Here is a 19,582-nt window from a genome sequence, read left to right as displayed (position 1 = left end):
GAGTTTAAAAAAATTCAATTCTGATCTGACCAATCATTTCACTCTATTCTAACCTGAATCACAGCTGCTGGTTAAAAACAAACAAACTCTATTCTGATCTGACCAATCATTTCACTCCATTCCAACATGAATCACAGCTATTGGATAAATCAACTGTGTGAACTATTGCGATTTTATATGAATGCTTTCCACTGGATGATATTATTTAGCATGAAGTATAAATCAAGGGATTGAAGTATAAAAATCCATTTTTGTTCAATTTGTCTTAATATCTTGTCATGATTGCCTCCTCTTCTGTTTTGATTACTATTTCAATAATAAAGCACCTTAGCTTCTCAAAGCAATGTTTCTTGTTTATGCAGTGTGCTGACAATAGAGCCTCCATTCTGCCCCTGTTGATATTAGATCTGTGTTCATTTAACCTTATTCTAAAACTTCAAATGGTTTTCCCTACATAGATCAAATTGCAGGGGCCCATTATAATGTAGACAGCATAAGTGTTGCATATTTTATGCAGTGCTAGTTAGTAACACATTGGCATGTGGGGAGTGTGTGGCACTGTGGTTAAAGCTACAGCCTCAGCACCCTTGAGGTTGTGGGTTCAAATCCCATGTTGCTCCTTGTGACCCTGGGCAAGCCACATAATCCCCCATTGCCTCAGGTACATTAGATAGATTGTGAGCCCCAGGTACATTAGATAGATTGCCCCAGGTATATTAGATAGATAGGTACTTGAATGTGAACCACTTAGACAATAAGTGGTATATAAAGACTATAAATAAATGTATTAACATGAATTATAGCCAGCATTTAGTTCTTAAAGCTTATTAACATCTAATTATTCAATTAAGTTACGTAAATAACTAATCTTATTCTGTGACTTGGACATGCAACTTTGCATGGAAAAGGTCAAAATGTATATATGGAACCCAAAGATCAGTACCAGAAATTATCTATGCTACGCACCATTCTGTAAAGCAGGGATGGGCAACGAGGGTTGCGATCCAGTCGGGCTTTCAGGATTTCTACCATGAATATGCATGAGATCTATTTGCAAACAATGGAGGCAATGCGTGCAAACAGATCTCATTCATATTCGTTGGAGAAGTCCTGAAACCCCAATTGAACTGCAGCCCTCGAGGACTTAGATTGCCCCTAAAGGTTGCATGGGGGCAATGCTTATTGTGATTAAAGTGCAAATTTGCTGACGTGATGTGTATGTCAGAGACAGCTTTAGGGTTTATGCTAGGGGTGGGTAACTCCAGTCCTCGAGGGCTGAAATCCAGTCGGGTTTTCAGGATGAGATCTATTTGCATGCACTGCTTTAATACATATTCATTGGGGAAATCCTGAAAACCCGACTGGATTCCGGCCCTCGAGGACCAGAGTTGCCCACCCTTGATCTGTGCACATGAAACTCATACTTTTAAATACGTCTTGTAGACCCCTCTGGGTTTTCACTTTCTGCTCTGGAGTCTTATTTAAAATCAGCAGCTGAAAAATTCGGTTCATGTTTCCACGGGCATGCCTTTTTCCTCCTATCCTCAACCAATACGACCGCTGTGTTTCTGTTGGAAATGTTTGCTCACAGCTGCATTTTGCTTTTCTGGTCAGAGTTCCCTGGCCCCACTTAACACCATTTCTAGAATATCTCGAGAGTAGATAGAGTGGGTTTTAGAAAAACGAATTAGCTTCTCACACACATTCATTCTGGTAAAATACTGTAATTCAGCAGTCATTCTGGTGCAGAGCAGGGATGTCAGCCACCCTTTAAAACTGAAAGCTGGAGGCTTAGTAGGCTGCAAAACTTTTTTATGATGAGGGCAATTTTCAAAGCCATTTTCCACGTCCAACACAATGTTTACTCATAGAAACAAACTTTTATAAAATTGTCTGCTCTTTTAGTTGGTTAAAAGTGTGCACCTGGAGGATAATTCTATAAAGATAGGCCTATTTTATCAAGTCAGGAATCTGCCTACTTGACTTTATAACATAGCAGGGCAGGCGTCTCCACTTACACTAGCTTGAGGGGCAGTGTTCAAGGCCCAGTTAAAAGCCCACCTCTTCGAGACTGCCTTTAACTCCAAACTCCTCGCACCTTGGGTTCTGCATCTTTAACCCTATGGGCTCCTTTTACAAAGGTGCGTTAGGGCCTTAACATGTGGAATAGCACGTGCTAATATGCCGCACACGTTAGCCGCTACCGCTTCCTCTTGAGCAGGCGGTCGTTTTTCGGGTAGCGTGCGCTATGGCGCACACTAATCAGGTGCGTGCGCTAAAAATGCTAGTGCACCTTTGTAAAAGGAGCCCAATGTGTCATGTCTGTCTGTCCAAGTTATATTGTAAATAAGCTCTTCTGAGCAGGGACCATCTATTAAGGACATTTTGGGGCGGAGACTGACTTGTTTACCACATTTTATAATGTTTGTTTGTGTTTGAAATTGTGGATGTAAATGTTTTTGTGCATCACTTAGATTTAAGCGATTCATAAATTTTAAATATTAATTAATTGTACAGCACTGTGTATGCCTTTCAGCACTATGTAAGTGAGAAATAGTAGTCGCAGTACGGCTGATGTGATTGCCGGTGCACGTAAATTAAGGAATTTTTTTAATTCATGCACTTGTCTGCACACCACCCAAAATGTTGACTTTGTGCATGCCATGAAACTTATTTTCTATACCAGAGTGCAGAATGGTTTACATGAATTTATTCAGGTATTCATTTTTCCTTGTCTATTCTGGTGGGTTCACAATCTATGTACAACAGCTTGAAACCTGGGGCAATGGGGGGATTAAGTGACTTGCCCAGGCAAGAGAAGATTGGTTTGAACCCACAACCTCAGGGGGTTCATGCTTTAGCTTTAACCACTGTACTACACTATCCCCATTTGCTTCTAGGTTGGGCTGAGAATTTTTCAGCAGCCCTTTGTATTGTGATGTCATAATGTCTCATTCCACCAATGCCTAAGAGTCAACCTCATCAGTGATGTCACAATGGATTGGTTTCCCTATAATTGTGCCCATTTGCTAGATGCATTTGTCTCACTTAAATGAACAGTGTGGAATAACATGTAAGTTTCATGGAGCGATATCATATTTATTTATTCAATTTTCTATACTTTTCTCCCAGGGGAGCTCAGGATGGTTTATATGAATTTATTCAGGTACTCAAGCATTTTCCCCTGTCTGTCCCGGCAGGCTCATAGTACCTGGGATTAAGTAACTTTCTCAAGGTCACAAGAAGCAGTATGGGCTTGAACCCACAACCCTAAGGTACTGAGGCTGTAGCTTTAACCACTGCAACACACTCTCCCTGGTTGGTATTTTATGAGGCCACACACACACATATGAGTAAATGTCTAGATTCAATAAATGTTGTCCAGATTTGGGCATCTAGAAAAATTGGTGTTCAGTATTCAATAAAGGACACTCTGGGATGAAGGGCTCTTTACAGAATCACATGTAGCGCCAACTCCTGTGACTAAAATTAGGCACCAGATCTTATGCCTCCTGAACCTGGCATGCAAGTTGGGCGCTCAACCCCCCTATTCCACACCTCCTCTGAAGTTGCTTAAGAGAGAATTTAGGCATGGTTCATTATTATTATTATTTTTTATTTAAGCATTTATATATCACTTATACATTCAAGCATTTTTCCCTATCTGTCCCGGAAGGCTCACAGTCTATCTAATGTACCTGGAGCGATGGGGGATTAAGTGACTTGCCCAGGATCACAAGGAGCAGTATAGGATTTGAACCCACAACCTCAGGGTGCTGAGGCTGTGGCTCTAACCGGTGCACCACACATTCCCCACAGAATCGTACATAGGAAATTACACGTGCAACTCCAAATTAGTGTCAGTTAACGCCAATAATTGCTAGCAGCCAAAAATGGAGCATGATTGGCTCATTAACTAATTTAGGCCTTCTTTTACTAAGCGCTAAATGATCCAATGCTCATAGGAATTCTATGAGCATTGGAGCAGCATCATAGCATTTAGCGCTCTGGGCCATGGAAGAAACCTCTACCGTGGATTAGTAAAAGGGGGTTTAGTTGGGAGTCCAACTCAGGACTGCACGCGAGTTTGGGTGCTGAGCATGGGTAAGTGGATGCCAGCGCACTCTTTAAGCAACAGTTGCCAATTGAACTGCTAGCTTTCACTCAAGGTGTGTAAAATAAAAAAAATACATGGAAAATGACATATGACGCAAGTTTTATATTAAAATCATTATTGCCTTTATTATTTCCATCATGGAACTCAAAAGATTAGTTGCATCATCTGGGAAATCTTTACAGTGCCAAAACACTGGCCTTCTGATAAAGATCTCAACTCGATAATTTGTAGCTCCCCAATATATACTTTTTGTCCTGCATGACATCATTGGCTCTCAGCCAATCCATTAACAGAAGCTGTCCTTAAATTTGGACAAAGAACTTCTCTTTCTCTTCAACATGGAATAAAAGTTCCAGAAATCGTATTTTTTGTTTACATTCATTTCTGAATATACATTAACATTTTATAACATAGCCAAAGAAACATTAAATCTAAAACTGCTTATCTTTTTCCAAAGAACCTGCATTTGAAGTGCTGAAAACTTCATGGCCCTGTTAGTACCATAGAAAGGAGGGGCTGTTCCCCACTCCTGCTCTGAGCTTTACAGAAACTGACAGTTTCAAGTTACACTGATACATTCCTAAGTGTGGGCTACCAATGCCCCCCGTCCTATGCTGGAGACTGATACAGCAGTTTCTGACTCTAATTATTTCCAGATGTTGCCTCAGCATTGCTTCTTAGAATTTCTTCAGGTTTAAAATATATAAAATATTAGAAATTAAGTACACACCATTCTTTCATATATATCTTTCATCCATCATTCGCTTGGGGCCCCTTTCATCCACATCCATACCATGTATTCCATTCATATTTAATGCAAGAAAACTTTCTCTATTATGCCCAGTATACCCAGCTCAAGCCCATCTAGTATCAATTAGACCATGAGGGAAGCTCAAGGCGGGCAAAAACCTGAACAAAGACTAGGGACATAGGCTGAACACAAAATGGAGTAAAGCCAAGCAGAAGACACAGAAAACAGAGAACAAAATGGAGTCACTACCTCAAGATGGAGTTCATGTATATCTATGATCTAGCTTAATAGCAAAGTACATAAAAATAATATTATTATGCTTTTCCTTAATATTAATCTGTAGTGTGTTTTTCTGGCCTTGGCTACATCCATATTCAGATTTTTATTCACCAACTTTTCATACGCTTCTATTGGGCATGGCCTTAACTAACACATATGCTTGTATCTACCTAGTTACCCAGAACCATATGAAAAGCAGGCATTTTTGTAGAAAAACTCCACAAAATACTGCACCATCATGTCCTGCACTGTCCATTCCATTAACATACCATAGATATCGCCCCCTACAGGCCACGAGCCACTACTGCTCAGTGCCCAAATACAGGCAACCTTTATAGAATCCAAGGAAAATGACACATTCTTAATGCCTGAAATTTGCCATGCATCGTAAAATTATCCTGACTGTGCCACGTCATGCTTAGGTGTAGGGGGCAATTCTCAAAAGGTCACCTAAAACTGGGCACCAGGATGTTGTGTGCTAAGCATAGATTCTATACCTGCTATTGCACACCCAACTGTGGGTATAGAATGCTGGAAGAAACCTGCATTTGCACAACAAAAGTTATGTGCAAGCACTTAAGCCAGCCAAATGGCTGCTATCAATGCTACAACTAACTATTGGCAGACAGGCATGCATATGCAAATGTTCTATAATCCACATATGTCTCTGTTAAGCACACACCTGGCCTGCCAATGCCCCTCCCAGGTCCACACCTCATTGCAGTTGTATTTTATTTTATTTATTCAATTTTCTATACTGTTCTCCCAGGGGAGCTCAGAACGGTTTACATTAATTTATTCAGGTACTCAAGCATTTTTCCCTGTCTGTCCTGGTGGGCTCACAATCTGTCTAATGTATCTGGAGCAATGGGGAGATTAAGGGCTCCTTTTAAAAAGGTGCATTAGGGCCTTAACGCGCGGAATAGCGTGCGCTAAAATGCCGCACGCGCTAGCCGCTACCACGTCCTCTTGAGCAGGCAGTAGTTTTTGGGTAATCCGGTGCATGTGTTAAAAACGCTAGCGCACCTTTGTAAAAGGAGCCGTAAGTGACTTGCCCAGGCTCACAAAGAGCAGTGTGGGTTTGAACCCACAACATCAGGGTGCTGAGGCTGAGGCTTTAACCACTGCGCCACTCTAGAAATCAAAACGTAGTGAAAGTGAGCCATTGTGACATCACTGATGAGGTTGGCTCTTAGGTATTGGTGGAATGGGGCATTATAATGTCACAGTACCAGCTCTGGTTATTAGAGGCTGAAGCTTTTCACACTATTTATTTAATTTTCTATACTATTCTCATATACTATAGCTCAGAATGATTTACCTGACTTTATTCAAGTACTCAAGCATTTTTCCCTGTCTGTGCTGGTGGGCATCTACATTCTGGAATCTTCACGTGAGGGTTATAGAATATTGACTTGGTGCGCTTACATATGCAACTGCTAATTACTACCAATTGACATCAATTATTGCCAATAATTTAACACCAATTAACAGTTTGTTAGTTAATTACATGTAACTGACCGTATTCTATACACTGCACATGTAGCTTTGCATGGTAGTCAAAGTTCAGCATGCAATTTATAGAATTAGGGGGTAGATGGACATGTCCCTAGAGGCGGGGACTGGAACTACTTGCAAAGATTTTCATGTTTACTTGGAAAATGGAGGCACAGGGCTTTGACCCATATAGTACTGGTATAAGCAGGGCAGGATTAACCAATAGGCCAAGTAGGCACGTGACTAGGGCCTGAAATTGTCAGGGGGGCCCGATGAAGGAGGGCATCAACATTGTTTTTTCCAAACGGCGATGGGCCCCTCCAGCATCGATCAGCAACGCAGGCCCCCCCCCAATTGGCAATGCGGGCCCCACCCCAATTGGCAATGCAGCCCCCCCCCCCCCATCGAAAGAAAGTAAGACAGCAAGCAACGCGGGTAAGAAAGGCAACAGGAACTGTAATTGTGCAAGCGGTGCTGCTTGCCCAAAGCTTTCCTCTGTTGCAGCTTCCTGTTTCCGCCTGGGCGCATGGTGGGGCAGGGTGTAGCAGGGGGCCCAGTGTACTTGTGTGCCTAGGGGCCCTCGACGAATTAATCCTGCCCTGGGTATAAGGGATCACACCTTAAATAATGGTGCTTTTCAGCCCTTTTGCTAGTATTTTATAAAGAAAAGTACGTACCTGAAATAGGCACTTTTTTATGCCTTAAACTAGTTTTCCTGTTAGAAAATTATACTCCACAATGTGCTGGGTCTGGGAACACTCAATGAAATTACATGGAAATACCTTTAAAATAAACAGGAGGCCATATTTTTTCTCTCAACGAATACTTAATCTCTGGAACTCATTGCCAGAGGATGTGGTAACAGTGGTTAGCATAGCTGGGTTTAAAAAAGTTTAAACAAGTTCCTGGGGAAAAAGTCCATAGGCTGCTATTGAGACAGACGTCAGGGAAGCCACATCTTGTCTTGGGATCAGTAACATGGAATACTGCTACTAGTTGGGTTTCTGCCAGGTACTTGTGACCTGGATTGGCCACTGTTTGAAACAAGATATTAGATGGGCAATTGGTCTGACCCAGTATGGCTATTCTTATGTATAGCATTTTAGACAATGACAACCCCCCACACCCCAATAGTGCATTCAGTGTGCCCAGTTTGTGTTTTTGTGCATTTCTTTACACAGTATGCTTAAGCAATGAAACAGCAAATTTCACAAATTTGCCTGGGTTCATTTTTAGGTCCCACTATAAAAGTTGACACTGAATTGTAGTGGCAATCTGTACCAGTGAGTCTATCCCTTTAAGACCGTACAGATGGGTCTTCACTAACCGCAGCTCTTTTATCATCCTGCGTCAGGATTTGGAGATGCTGTCAGTTCTTGTACAAGAAAGCAAAAATGTCTTTCAGCTTGAACAGATATCCAGGGGCTATTTTGCAGCACCAGAAATCCACTTTTGTGCAGTTCTGTTACAAACCTGTCCACTGATGTGTATGACAAAACCCTCGAGGTAGAACATTTGAGTTCAAAAAATATTTTGAGCTAATGGCTCATTTGCAGTTACATTTCTTCAAACCAGTTATTAAATCCTTCTTCCTGATTATTTGCAAAGCTCTATTTCAGCATTTTTATTTTCATTTTTTTACTTTTAAAGCTGAAATTAGCCAGTCTGTGCACTTTCAATGCACTTTCCCACCATATAATGCTAAATTATTCCTGGTGAGATTCTGCGTATGCAAGTTAGCGGTTCAGTTAAACGGTCAGATCTAAGCTAGCACACGAGGAGGAAGTGATCCACTGTGCAGCAGTTCACTTCCTCCTCAACTGTCCACCCTGAGGGGGTGAGAAATTCTGCACAAATTGTGCACTCCTAGAATTCCGCCTGGGATTGTGCCTACTCAGCTTGCCAGAAGCAACAGGTAGTCTGGATTAAACAGGGCTGGGCAAGAGACTCCCTGCCAGTAGGGGGAGCTGCATCCCTATCCCTTGTGTCTCTCTCTTGCTGAGCCTGGACCACAGAGTAGGGATTTATATACCCTGCTTCTTGGTTAGGGTTACCAGACATCCGGATTTGCCCGGACATGTCCTCTTTTTAAAGGGCATGTCCGGGTGTCCGGACGGCTTTTCAAAACCCGGCACTTTGTCCAGGTTTTGAAAAGCTTCTTTTTTGGGACTGCGTCGGGACAGCATCAGCGCAAGCGTGGATGCCCCCCTGACCGACGAGAACAGGTTGAGGGGGGCAGGGCTGGGGCATGATGTGGGCATAATGGGGTGGAACTAGGCGGGGCTGGGGGCGGGGCTATGAGTTCGTATTTTATTTAACTAAAATCTGGTAACCCTATTCTTGGTTGAATCAACACTGGAGTCTGTATGTAGCTAATTCTATAGAATTTCCCTCTAACTGTGATACTTATGTCTATGATTCCTGTGTTCCTTGGTTCGCATCTCTGGTCACGATTCCTTATTTCTTGCGGCTGTGTTCATTTTCCTCTGTTCTGGATTGGTGTTTCTATTCCAGCTGGCCATGTGTTGTGTTTCCTTAATGTGCAAATGTGTGTGCATTAACTGCTAACCCAGCAAAAACAGTAGCCATGCTTGAGCGATAGCAGTTACAATGCACGAATCTACGTGATAACTAATGCGCTTTAGCAAAAGGACCTTTAATGCTTTGGATTAAAGCCAGAAATTCTTTCAGATAGAGACACGGTCCTACTAAATATAGAGAGGAATTGTATAACAGGGTGTCAGTCCAGCCTTAACTTGCCGGCCTTACCAATGTCAGCAAAGGCCTATGGGAGATCATATCATTTATATCTGACCTTAGGGCATGTCAGTGCAAACAGCCTTAGATTGCCCCAGAATGCCTAAATTACATCAGTGCTTAAAGGTAACAAAGCATCTTGGTACAGCTAAGAGGTGCTAAAGACAGCTAAGATGTGTTGATATCTGGTTCTTAAGATAGACAGTTTAACATATATAGTAAGCCCAGCTGCATGTTGTAGCACAGACAGTTAGGGTACTCAGAAACCATTGTCAGAGTTAAACTAGAAATTACATTTGACTCCAGTCTGAAGGGACAGGTTCTCCCTCCATTCTTCTCCAGTCTCTCACACCCCACTCACCTTATTCACCATTGTTTCAAACAGTTTACAAAATATAGGGGTACTTAACTTCAATAGATTCTATTTTTAGAACAAGCCTCAAACTTATAAATATGGGAGATTAGAACTCCCCCCTCCCTCTCTCTGGAACATCACCCCTCCCCTGTCTCTCTTTCCTCTGTAAGGCAGGTAAACTGTCTTTTCTCTCTCATTAATTGTAATGCTTGATGTATCTTGCTTTTCTGTAATATTAAGCTTATTTCTGCACAATATACTGTATATATACTTTATGCAAGCACTCTTAGCTGTCTTTATCAGTAATTTTTCTGCCTACTGAATCTTCAACGAGGGTATCGAACCCGGGACCTGGTGGATTGTAAGGCCACCTTTGCTTCAACATTACCCCTTACATCTTGGGGGCTAAACCTTACACAGGGATCCTAATGTAAGAACAAATAGCCATACTGGGCCAGAAAAATTGTCCATCTAGCCCAGTATCCTGTTCCAGCAGTGGGCAACCCAGGCCACAAGTACCTGACAGAAACCCAAAGAGTAGCAACATTCCAGAGCTGGGATTGTGATGTCATAATGCCTCATTCCACCAATACCTAAGAGCCAACCTCATCAGTGATGTCACAATGGCTTGGTTGTCCTATACTTAAGAACATATGAGCTGCCATACTGGGATAAACCACAGGTCCTTCAAGCCCAGTATCCTGTTTCCACAGTGGCCAATCCAGGTCACAAGTACCTGGCAGAAACCCAAAGAGTAGCAACATTCCAGAGCTGGGATTGTGATGTCATAATGCCTCATTCCACCAATACCTAAGAGCCAACCTCATCAGTGATGTCACAATGGCTTGGTTGTCCTATACTTAAGAACATATGAGCTGCCATACTGGGATAAACCACAGGTCCTTCAAGCCCAGTATCCTGTTTCCACAGTGGCCAATCCAGGTCACAAGTACCTGGCAGAAACCCAAAGAGTAGCAACATTCCAGAGCTGGGATTGTGATGTCATAATGCCTCATTCCACCAATACCTAAGAGCCAACCTCATCAGTGATGTCACAATGGCTTGGTTGTCCTATACTTAAGAACATATGAGCTGCCATACTGGGATAAACCACAGGTCCTTCAAGCCCAGTATCCTGTTTCCACAGTGGCCAACCCAGGTCACAAGTACCTGGCAGAAACCCAAAGAGTAGCAACATTCCATGCAGAATAACAAAGAACAACATGATTCTGGAATCCCAAAGTGTAACAAGATTCTATGCTATCTATCCCAGGGCAAGCAGTGGTTTCCCCATATTTGTCTCACCAGCAGACTATGGACTTTCCCTTCAGGAACTTGTCCAAATTATTTTTAAGCCCAGCTATGCTAACCACTATTATCATTTCCTCTGGTAATGAGTTCCAGACTATTCCTCCTATGTGTTTAAAGGTATTTCCATATAACATCATTGGTCCCTAGTCTTCACAATTTTTGAAAGAGTAAAAAAAAAATCAATTCACTTTTACCCATTCCACTCAATCATATCCTCTCTCAGCTGTCTCGTTTCCAAGTTGAAGAGCTCTAATCTCCTTAGTCTTTCCCGATATGAGAGGAGTTCCATCCCCTTTATCATCTTATTCACTCTTCTTTGAATTTCTAATTCTGCTATATCTTTTTTGAAAAATGGCGACCAGAATTGAACACAATACTTAAGGTAAGGTTGCACAATGGAGCAATGTGGGGTAAATATTCAGTCAGTAGCAGTCAGTGTTATATCGCCACTGTTGGCATTATGCTTGGATTTGTAAAGCCAGGCCATGTCTGGGCTCTGGCATTGAATAGTTGGGCACACAAGGCCAGCTAACACTTATGTGGTTAAGTGTAATGTTTAGCACTTAACCACATAAAGAGAACCACATAGAGGTAGGACTGCATTTTATAGTTTGTCCTGAAGAAAGTTCTATGTTCTTTGTTTAATAGTTTGAAGATGATGAGTTGCTTCATGCTTGAGATCACATTTTCTAGCTCTATGCAGAGGTGGTGATATCAGAGGATATTTTTAAGTCTCCCCAAATTGGCAACTCTTTGAAGATCATTTTTCAAGTACTGTAATGCGTGTGTCAGACTTGGGTGCTCTGAAACACTGGAAAATTCCACAAGGCTGTAGAAATTTCTGATCCTACAGTGTGCAGTAGTTATCTTACAAATTGTGAATCCCTTTAGTGTAAGGATTTGAGTCAGACTGTAATTAGCAATTACATGACTGATTACATTTTTGCAGATAGCTTTAGAGTAAAATTATCTCAGGCATGCCTAATTCATTTCCAGTAATGAAAACTAACTGTAAAGTGATTTCTAACATGAGTTACAAAATTATCTGCCATTGTAACAAAACCTGGAGCCCCTATGCTTTAAACCTGGTTTCTGAGTGTTTCGGCTGAATGCTCTCTATTTAGCAGTGAATAATTTGCATACAAACACCTAATCTAGGTCACATTCATATTTCAATGGCATTATTATAAAACCCAGCGCTGAATGCATTAAATACTATCTTAATGTGGCATCACTGGCAAACTACATAAAGAGAGTGGTTTCAAGAAAACATCTTTGTTACATCCATCTCTAACCATCCCTAAAGATCTATTTGTTTAATCTTTTGTTTTATTATGGATCAATATTCAGCCAGGATAGTTGCTTGCCATGAATTCATTAAGAGGCCTTTTTACTATAGAGTGTTGACCAATTATGTGCCTGATTCTATAAAAAGTGCCTCCTGTGAGGTGCCTACCCGATCTAGGCGGTGACCCATCAAATGCGCGCAGGACAATTGCGCACTGACAATTGTGCCCCAACATTTGCATGCACGGACAAATGCGCACACTGAATGGGAGGAGACCCGACAATTGCGCCCTGACAGGATACTATTTTGTCTTTTTAAGGGTTATGAAGTAAACCTCTTTTCTGAGGGGGAGGTGGAGGGTTAGGTTTACATCATGATTATGGGAACTCTTTTAGTGGATATCTGGAAGGCCCTGATTTGCTCAGACTCTCCAGGCCCCATGCTATGGGAGGGGCTTGAGGCGCCTCAAGCCCCTCCCAAGGGATGGGGCCTGAGGAGTCTGAGCAAATCAGGGCCTTCCAGATATCCTTGACGGGCCGCAATTGTTGTGCGCGCACTTGTCCATGCATGCAATTGTCATGCGCGGATTTGTTGGTGTACCGATTTAGGCACGTAACAATTTTTTTTTACTGGCTTAATTGGCGCTGATAATTTAAAGCACCATTAAAACCATTTAAAATGATTAAAAAGTGAATCTAACTCGGCAGGCACCTACCAACAAGTAAGCATGGTTTGGGACAGTGTTTGGACATGGCCAATCTATGCACTACCCATGTGTACATCCTCTTGCAGTTAGGTGCAATGACACATAAGTGCTGCAAAGCGCCATATTCTCTATATGATGCCTAAAAAACAAACAAACAACCCATGTATAACGTAAGAGCAAGTATTTAGGCCAGGATATCCACAATGAATATGCATAAGAGAAACTTGCATACCAGAGAGGCTGTGCATGCTAATTTCTCTCTCATGCATATTCATTGTGGATATCCCCAAAACATGGTCTGCCTGTGGACTTCAAGGACCGGAACTGAGTAGCCCTGTCCTAGACTGAGGTAACAATTTATAGGACAGCACCCTATGTTTTGAATCAAAAGTATTTCTTATTTTCAATAAGATACTGGTGGAGGAAGGAGATAATGTAGGATCACCCCCTGGCTTAACAAGACATAAGTGCAGGCTTTCATTATATTCAAGGATTAGCTAAGGTTTTCAGTGTTCCTTTCATAAAAATAATTTCAGCGCCTCTCACTTAGAATTTGATATTTTATACGAGTGCAAGAATGCCTTGATGTTGCTGAAAAATAAAGACCAAAGAGGCTTGGTTCAGAAATGAGAAAATATGTCAGCCCAAAAAGTGCTTTGTCTACCTACTGTTCCCTCCTCCTCCTTTTCAACCCAATAAAATGTGAAATTTGCCAGAATTTCCAAGAGATTCAGAGATAATTATGATTATACAGTCTTGGTCAGTACCAGATGTCTGCTTTGCCATCTTTCTTTGTACCAAGGGGTTCCTAATTCAATTTTTATTAATGAAAAGATTTATAACATATGTCTTTGGAAGAGAGTTTCTGGTCTCTGGAGCTCTGATGTGAGAAAGGTGGTGGGAAATTATGTAGAGGGCAGAGAGAAGCAATTTTCACTAGATTACTCTAAATAAACATTTCCACTAGTATTTTTTATATTTATTACAAGCAGTAATGCTGGGTGTTAAAAAGAATGGTGGATTTGTCAGAGGGAGAAGCAAAACCAAGGACTCCTGAGCTGTTGCTGCTGGTTAAGTTTCAGACCACTGCCACAATCTGAATTGATGAAACAGAGAAACTCAAACAAATCTAGGTAACACTGGATGATGCAATGGGTCAATTTGAAAAATTGAACAGTAGCAAATCACCTGGACCAGACGGTAGACATTCCAGAGTGCTGATAGAATTGAAAAATGAACTTGCAGAGCTATCGTTTAGTAATTTGTAATTTTTGTCTAAAATCCAGCATAGTACCTGAAAAATGGAGGATGGCCAATGTGATGCCGATTTTTAAAAGGAATTCTGGGAAATTGTAGACCGGTAAATCTGACATCAGTGCCGGGCAAAATGGTAGAGACTATTATAAAGAATGAAATGACAGAACATATAAATAAGCATGGATTAATCAAAGAAAGCCAACATGGATTTAATCAAGGGACATCTTGCCTCACCAATCTACTGCATTTCTTTGAAGGAGTGAATGAACATGTGGATAAAGGTGAGCTGGTTGATGTTGTATATTTGGATTTTCAAAAAGCATTTGACAAGGTACCTCATGAAAGAAGAGGAAATTAGAAAGTCATGGGATAGGAGGTAATGTCCTTTTATGGATTAAGAACTAGTTGAAAGACAGAAAACCGAGAGTAGGTTTAAATGGTCAATATTCTCAATGGAGAAGAGTAAATACAGTAGTGGGATTCCCCAGGAGTCTGTGCTGGGACTGCTGGTTTTCTTTTAACATATTTATTAATGAGCTAGAGATGGGAATAACCAGCGAGATAATTAAATTTGCTGATGACACAAAGTTGTTAAATCATAAGAGGATTGTGAAAAATTGAAGAGGACCTTGTGAGACTGGGTGTCAAAATGGCAAATGACGCTTAATGTGAGCAAGTGCAAAGTGAAGCATGTGAGAAAGAGGAACCCAAACTATAGCTATGTGATGCTGGGTTCTGTGTTAGGAGTCACTGCCTAGGAAAAGGATCTAGCTGTCATTGTTGAGGATACGTTGAAACCCTCAGCTCAAAGTGCAGCGGCAGCTAAGAAAGCAAATAGGATGGTACAAATTATCAGGAAAGGAATGGAAAACAAAGATAAAAATTTTATAATGCCCTTGTATCGCTCTATGATATTGCTGCACTTTGAATACTGTGTGTAGTTCTGGTCGCTGTATCTCAAAAAAGATATAGTGGAATTAGAAAAGTTACATAGATGGGCGACAAAAATGATAAAAGGGATGGGATGACTTCCCAATGAGGAAAGGCTAAAGTGGCTAGGGCTCCTCAGCTTGGAGAGGAGACGACTCAAGGGTGATATGACAGAGGTCTATAAAATACTGAGTGGAGTGGAAAGGGTAGATGTGAATCATTTGTTCACTCTTTCCAAAAATACTAGGACTAGGGGGTATGCAATGAAGCTACTAAATAGTAGATTTAAAACAAACCAGAGAAAATGGTTCTTCACACAACATATAATTAAACTCTGGAATTGGAAGCTGGAGAATGTGGTGAAATCAGTTAGCTTAGCGGGTTTAAAAAAATGTTTGGCTAATTTCCTAAAAGAGAAGTCCATAGGCCACTACTGAGATGGCTTGGGGAAATCCACTGCTTATTCCTAGGATAAGCAGCATAAAATCTGTTTAACTACTTGGGATCTAGCTAGGTACTTGAGACCTGGTTTGGCCACTGTTGGAAACAAGATACTGGGCTTGCTCTTTTCTTCTTAGTATATTGACAAGCATAGATGAAGAAACACTGCAGATGTGCATCCACATATATCATATGGGGACTAGAGAACACTCGATGAAGTTACAGGGAAATACTTTAAAAAACAATTAGGGGGGGTCGCGGGTCGGCAGGGAGGGTTGGTCGGGTGTTCAGGTGGGGCGGTCGTTGGGGGGGTTGCATTGAGGGCAGGAGGGCCTGGGATCCCTCCTGCCCATATTTTAGTGGGGGGTGGGGGTTAGAGGGGTTCACAGGCCAGGAGGGCTTAGGCTCCCTCCTGGCCGGATCGTGTGGTGGGGAGAGGGGGGGAGATCACCGGGCCAGGAGGGCTTAGGCTCCCTCCTGGCCCCAATGGATTCAGCCTGGGGGAGGGGGGGGGGATCGCGGGGCAAGAGGGCTTGGGCTCCCTCTTGCCCTGATCATACTCGGTGGGGCCAGGAGGCTTGGACTCTCTCCTGGCCAAATTGGAGGGGTGGATCGCTACAGGAGAGATGGGTCATCTCTCCTGCCGCTTTAGCGATCCCAAGTGCTGCGTTTGGCGGCACTTGGTGGTATCACTATTGCGGCAGGGGAGATGACCCATCTCTCCTGCCCCGATGGTTGTGGTAGGGGGTGGGTAGGTTGCCAGGCCACTGAGCTGATCGCCCCAGCCGCCATCAGCTCAGCGGCCCCTTTTTTGGCACTTATACCTGTTTTGACTTGGTCTAAGCCAAAACGTATAAGTGCCGACTAGGCAACCTGACAAATGTTTTGGTTATATGTGTTGCACGCCTAGGTGTAGGTTGGCTCACCTCCCGCCCACCGCTCGCCCTTTCCCCCCCTCTAAAAACACCTCTTTTCTCTCTGTGCAGGGGAAAGGCTAAAGCTGGTTTTAGATACGTCTAAAACCAGCTTTGATTATGGGTACTTGGACGATCAGGCGTATGGTGATACCACTGTAATGTCCTGTTATCAGTTTGGTATGTCCCCTGAGGAAGGCAGTGTTCTGCCGAAACCAGGATCCTAGTCGGGACTTCCCACAGGAACTTTCAATAAAATCCCTTGTGTTGTATTGTGACATCTGCTTTGCCTCTCTTTTGTTTTGCTTCTGGAATGAAATGGCACAGGATAATGATGAAAGGGAACAGACTCAGGAGTAACCTAAGGAAATACATTTTCACAGAAAGAGTGGTAAATGCATGGAACAGCCTCCTGGTCGAGGTGGTATAGACGAAGCCTGTATCGGAATTCAAGAAAGCATGGGATAAGTACATATGATCTCTAAAGGAGACAAAGGGATAGCACAGTGTCTCGCAAACTATTTTCAGCCGTGGCACACTAAACAGGTGGCCGCAGCTTGAGGGCACCTGGAAGGACGTGGATGTTGATGCGATGATGTCACGTGCACGTGTGATGTCACCATGTCAACGTCTGCGCATGCGTGAAGGCCCTGAAGACAGGGCCTTGAGTTGACGGGGGGGGGGGTCAACAGGAAAGGCATGGAGAGGAGGACAGGTGCCAGGGAGGAGGAGAGGCGCCGGTGCCGGCTGACTATTTACAGGACGTGCCTCTCTGCAAGAGGCATAGAAACATAGAGTATGACGGCAGAAAAGGGCCGATGGCCCAACAAGTCTGCCCACTCAAGAACCCTCCCTCCTTGAGAATCCATCTTTTAAGCATTCCTCTGGAGCGACCCCACCAGATGGTCCCATCGTCCCTTGAAGTCGAGCGTGGTACTGACCTCAACTACCTGACGTGGAAGACCATTCCATCGATCAATTACCCTTTCAGTGAAGAAGTATTTCCTGGTGTCCCCATGAAATCTCCCCCCCCCCCCTGTAGGCCATCCTGTAGGCCAGGGGAGTCAAAGTTGGTCCTCGAGGGTCGCAATCCAGTCGGGTTTTTAGGATTTCCCCAATGAATATGCACGAGATCCATTTGCATGCACTGCTTTCATTGTATGCTAATATATCTCATGTATATTCATTGAGGAAATCCTGAAAACCCGACTGGATTGTGGCCCTCGAGGACCGACTTTGACACCTGTGCTGTAGGCAGTCAGCCAGTGCCGGCGACTCTCCTTCTCGCCGTGCCGCTGCACACAGTTTGCGATTCACTGAGCTAGTAGATGGTACAGATAGGCAGATTGGAACGTCCATATGGTTCATATCTGCCTTCATTTTTCTCTCTTTTCATTTTGGTGTGCTTGGCTAGTTCATAATATTATTGCTATAATTGTATTTTTTGCCTATAAATATTTCTTTTGGAACAGAGCTGAATGATTCTACTTCCATTCCGTTTGAATGTGATGTACAACATAGCCTGAAGCAAGGCTGCACGACGTCTACATTAAAGGTTCTCTAATACTTATGCAAATATTTTTAAAATAGCATTAAGACCCTTTGCGGCATTTTAAAGCCATTCAGATCACAGGGAGTTCACTACATAATTGCTTTGTCATGCATCCAATGGTACAGTTTAGCAACGGGAAGCTTCATAAAGCTAATCCCGTAAAGGCCAGTTAATTTTTATGTCTTTGTTGGATTCCTGTTGCCTTTATGCATCAGTGAACGAGGGAAGGGGGTGCATTTGTAAAGCGATGCAAATGCTCAGTTAGCAAATAGGGAGCATTGTTGAAATTTTTAAACCACCCCCCCCCCACAAACGTCCATGCTCTGGAGATAACGGTTTGTAGACGACATGCGAGTGGCATTATCGGATGGTAAACCTGTATCTGGTTAGCATTATGCCTTTGGTCTTGAGAAGATTAAGATAATTAAGAGCAACTAAAACCCATGAAACCGCTGTAGTGAAAAAATGTATTCTATTCATAGCCATTGTGACCTCATGCAACTGTGCAGTGCGTGGGATTATAATTCCATGAAAAATGTACACTTAAAAACTCTTGTTTTTGGTCTTAGAGCATCATATCTAGTGGACCAGTGGCTAGAACAGTAGACGGCGAGCCAGGAAGGCCAGTGTTTAAATCCCTCTTGTTTTTCCCATTGATACTCTTTAAGACTTTATGCAGGCTACTTTTTCTTCAGTTACTTCAGATATGCGTTTAGATTATAAGCTCTTTTGGTGAAGGCTCTCATTACACCTGAATTATGAATAATTTGAGTTGACTTGAGCGTTATTTGGAGAGGCCTAAAGATCCAAATGATTATTTGTATGTAAATCCCATTTTTATCCTGCTTCAAAAACCTGAGGGCATCATTTAATAGATGTCTTCCAAAATTTAGGTCTCCCCCTCCCAAATCTGTGTGCTAAGGTAGTATTCTTTAATGGAATCAGGGTGCCCAAATTCTGTTAAAGAATAGTGCTTTTTGGTATTTGGACACCAACAGGTAAGGTTTCTAACTTTAGGTACTAACACATCATATAAACGGGCAGATGCGAATGTTAGTGCCTAATTATTGGCTTCTAGATGTGCGATTTACAGTGTTTCCAAAGTCTGGTACCTGCGCGTACCCCACCCAAGACACATGCATGCCCATTATCTACAGCACTTAGAAACCTAGAGGCTGATTCTGTAAGCGGCACATGACGGGGCAGGCACCTAGAAAAGTGGTGACCTCCGTGTGTCATTCACAGGCAGACACCGTTTACAGAATTATGGCAAGCAAGGGCCCTAGGCACCAGAAATGCAGGCCAAGGTATGCAAGCCTGCATTTCTGGTAGCTAGGGTTCTTGTAGAATTGCGGGCAATGGTGCCTAGTGATGCCAAAGTACAGTGCCACCTCTAAACATGCCAGCTTCTGGGCCATGGACTCGGG

The sequence above is a fragment of the Geotrypetes seraphini genome, chromosome 7 (assembly GCF_902459505.1).
Source record: "Geotrypetes seraphini chromosome 7, aGeoSer1.1, whole genome shotgun sequence".
NCBI lineage: Eukaryota > Metazoa > Chordata > Amphibia > Gymnophiona > Dermophiidae > Geotrypetes > Geotrypetes seraphini.
Note: the sequence above shows the minus strand (reverse complement) of the source record.